Source organism: Cetorhinus maximus, chromosome 9, assembly GCF_964194155.1.
Source record: "Cetorhinus maximus chromosome 9, sCetMax3.hap1.1, whole genome shotgun sequence".
NCBI lineage: Eukaryota > Metazoa > Chordata > Chondrichthyes > Lamniformes > Cetorhinidae > Cetorhinus > Cetorhinus maximus.
This window is the reverse complement of record NC_135887.1, coordinates 33,122,590-33,126,321: the sequence shown is the minus strand read 5'-3', so window position 1 is coordinate 33,126,321 and position 3,732 is coordinate 33,122,590. Positions and strand designations below refer to the sequence as shown.

Genomic DNA, 3,732 nt, shown 5'->3' with positions numbered 1-3,732 from the left:
CGACTCCCCTCTTCCTGTGACCTCAGCAGCTCTAACTCCACACTGCCACACAGCAGGACCACCAAAGCTGGCCAGGGCCATCCAAGTCTCAGCCCTCCAGAGGACGCCTGCCAAGGTCATCACAGACAAGGCATCACAGTCACCAGGCTGCCTCCACTTCTGCTGTGGATGTCCGGGGAGCAACAAGTTGTAGCGGCAGGTTTAGGAAGGTTAAGAAGAATTAATATTTTGGAACGCCTGAAATTCCTAGCGTCTTCTTTAGAAGTTGAAGCCAAATTATTAAGATGTTGGTTTGCTGGGCTCACTGGCATGTCGTTTCCTCACCATTTGAGGCAGGATACAGTTTATCTTGCCATTCTCCGAGGACTCCGACAGGGTTGTCATTACTGGGTGGTTCTGAGTATTCCCAAAGAAAAAACTGATCCACCATTGGCCCTCTGTAGACTTTGGTAATCCTGGATGGTATGGAATCACTTCTCCAATGTGTTCAGAGCTGCCACATGAACTATTACTGGAAGCAGAACCAAGGCGCCTCCTGTAATAGTCATGGGTTGCTGCAAGGAAGCCAGTTGAAGGAATGGATGCCATTGCAATCTTTCAAACTAGTATCTGGATGGTAACCCTTTAAAAACACCAAACAGGAACCCAAGTGCGATGACTGAAGAAAGTAAACGCTAGGCAACAGGACCCATTTGAAACCGTGAACCGGCACAAATCGCTCTCAACAACAAAAAATCGACTATTTGGATAAGACTCATGAAGCGCTCATTTGCCCCCCCCGCATTTATATAAACCTGGTTGGCACAGGTGTTAATCACTTGCACATAATGTTGTCAATAAGCTCCCAAGAATGTCTCCCTGCTTATGGTTCCTTGTTCTGATGAGCAGTGTTCTTGTCTCTCAGATCTGAAACCTTTCTGCACAAGATAAAGGCAGGTGTCTCAGTCCAGGGCCTCTTCCCTGTGCTTTCTGCAGCCTTCAGACCAAAGTGATGGTCCAGCCTCACACTTCCTGGAAACATTACTGATGCCTGTACCTTGGCGGTGCTGGTCATTGCTACCAGAATGCCGTGGGCAGGCGTCACAGAGTTCCATCATTCTATCTCTGTGCTTTCAGCACCTTTAAGGTGGGGCTGGCCCCCATCTCTTCAGCATCTATAACCAGCGACGCTGTGCTCCTGAAGGGCTCAGGTGCTGAAGGCCGACAAAGGTTCAGATACTTCTAAAGTTTCATGGCTGCGTCTCTATGATTTGACCCTGATCACAGAGTGCAAGTGAGCTGCCCTTAGCCAGACAGGAGTCTGACAGTCACATAAGCTATGTACAGATCTATGGAGTGCCCTCGCTGCATGTTGTCATCATCCTCCTGCAATTGAGTGACTATTAGGGCCTCCACTGTGTCTCCATGACAGGAGCGTTCTCATAGGAGTATTTGTGCTGTCATGAGCCAGACTGGAGTCAAACATTCACAGATGCGATGTATGGATCTATGGGGACACCTCACTGCATGTCATCATCATCTTCCACAAATCTAGGAGCTTTGAGGGCGCCTGCCTCATCTAGCCAGTGCAAGAGCCTCATCCCCAACATCGTCGTCTTTGAAGACCTCCTCACCCTCTTCCCCGTCGATGTCCTCCTCATTGGAGGAGACTTCCAGCTCTTCCATCTCCCCCTGAGCCAACTTGTCTTCCCATTGTGGCACCAGGTTGTAAAGGGTGCAGCAGATGACGATGATGCGTGACACCCTCTGTGGACTGTATTGTAGGGCTCTGCCAGACTGGCCCAGGCACCAGGACCTCATCTTCAGCATCCCGATGGTCTGCTCCACTAAGTTGCGAGCTGCTGCATGAGGCTCATTATAGCGTCGCTCTGCTACAGTCTGATGCCACCGCACAGGTGTCATCAGCCACGGCCTGCGCAGGTAGTCTTTGTCCCTGAGGAGCCATTACTCCAGTTTCTGTGGACCATGGAAGACTTCAGGGATCTGCGAGCGACTCAGGATGTAGGTGTCGTGCACACTCCCTGGGAACCGTGCGCACACATGCAGGATGCATTTCTGATGGTCACACACCAGCTGCACGTTCAGCGAGTGGAATCCCTTGCGGTTGATATAGTTCACCAAGTGTTGCGACGACGATCTGAGTGCCACGTGAGAGCAGTCAATCGAATCCTGCATCTGTGGGAATCCTAAGATCTGGACGAACCCAATTGCTCGTGCGTCCTGGCTGTCCTGGTCCTGGGCAAAATGCACAAAGTTGTGTGCCCTCAAGAAGATGGCATCCGTGACCTCATGGATGCATTTGTGGGTGGAGGCTTGTAAGATCCCACAGAGGTCACCTGTGGAGGCTTGAAAGGAGCCACTGGTGTAGGAATTGAGTGCAGTGGTCACTTTCACGGCCACAGGCAGTGGATGCCCTCCATGTCCATGTGGTGCCTAATCTGCCATCTGCCATGTGGCAGATGGCAGATGTGACCGACCAGTTCCCTAGACATGCGCAGTCTTCGGCGGCACTGGTTCTGGGTCACCTGCAGGAAAGAAAGGTGGCATCTATAGACCTGGGTGTCGCTAGGCGCCTACCTGTGACGGCTCGCTGTGGCTCTTCGGTGGCGTGTGCGTGAGTCCCAGCCGTCCCTTCTTCCTGAGGTTGCTGCTCCTGACTCTGTGCAGCCAGGAGCCTCAGTCACCCTCTCTTCCATTGTATTTGCTCTCTTCAGGCCATCAGGCATACAGCTAGTTCACCAAGATCCATGATCCTGATGTACTCCTGCAGAATGAAAGAGAGAGACACTTAGTAATCATGGGTGTACTAAGAATCTGTCCTGATGAAGTTTGAAGGCCCTTAGTGCTTCCGGGTAGTGCTGGCCACCACTGGATGGCCAGAGATTAGTGCGCTGCACGGCTGCCTGAAACCCCACCCACCTTTCCCCCTGCTCCACCCAATTGATTGGCAGCAGCTTTGCCCATTGGGCTGCACGCTCTGCTCTCAGCTTAGGCACAAGCATTCTCCGAACCCACACTGCAAGGCTGCACTGTTAGCTTGAACCATGGGGGGAGACTGGTCTAAACTGGGATGCTGACATTGTATGGGTCTGTGAGCACCTCCATAGTCGCATCATATGAATCCATTCTGCCGAAGAGTGGCATGACTGGGTAGCAGTCTTTTTTTTAATTCGATGTACTCACAGTAACAGGGTGAGGCACAGAGTCGGAGCTAATTTAACCCTCATCGCCAAATGTAATGACTCAATGGAGCAGACAGATTTCAACAAGAAACAGCTAAACTTTATTACAGATGCTTTATTCAGGTGCTATATGCTCGATCAGGACTCTCATCAGAATGCTCTATGCTTAGGGCTCAATGGCCGAAGCCTTAACAGAACATTACGTGACCCCTGATAGACAGCAGGAGGGGCCATGCCCTCAGTTACCACAAGTACAATCCCAAATCTATTGCTTCCATTAACGCCAGTGTCTTAGCAGCTACAGTACATTTAACCACCCTTTTTATTTTCTTGGCTTCCCAGCTGTACTCGAATACTATTCAGAAGATTGGCATGGGAAGCATCATTAAAAAGGACTGGCTTCATATCTTTTGGGTCACCTAAGGCTGGAAAATTAATTTCTTTAATGTGTTATTTGCCCTCCGAGCCTCCTCAACTATAGTATGTTTCATTGTAGCACTAAGTTCCAAAACATCATAACTGCATCAGGTCATGCCTGATTACATAGCCA

The 3,732-nt window shown here is 50.3% G+C and overlaps 1 pseudogene; it reads right to left on the bottom strand.

Annotated features, from left to right (window-relative positions):
- Positions 1–221: 221 nt before the first annotated feature.
- Positions 222–775, bottom strand: LOC144684182 (pancreatic progenitor cell differentiation and proliferation factor pseudogene; annotated as a pseudogene).
- Positions 776–3,732: the final 2,957 nt, after the last annotated feature.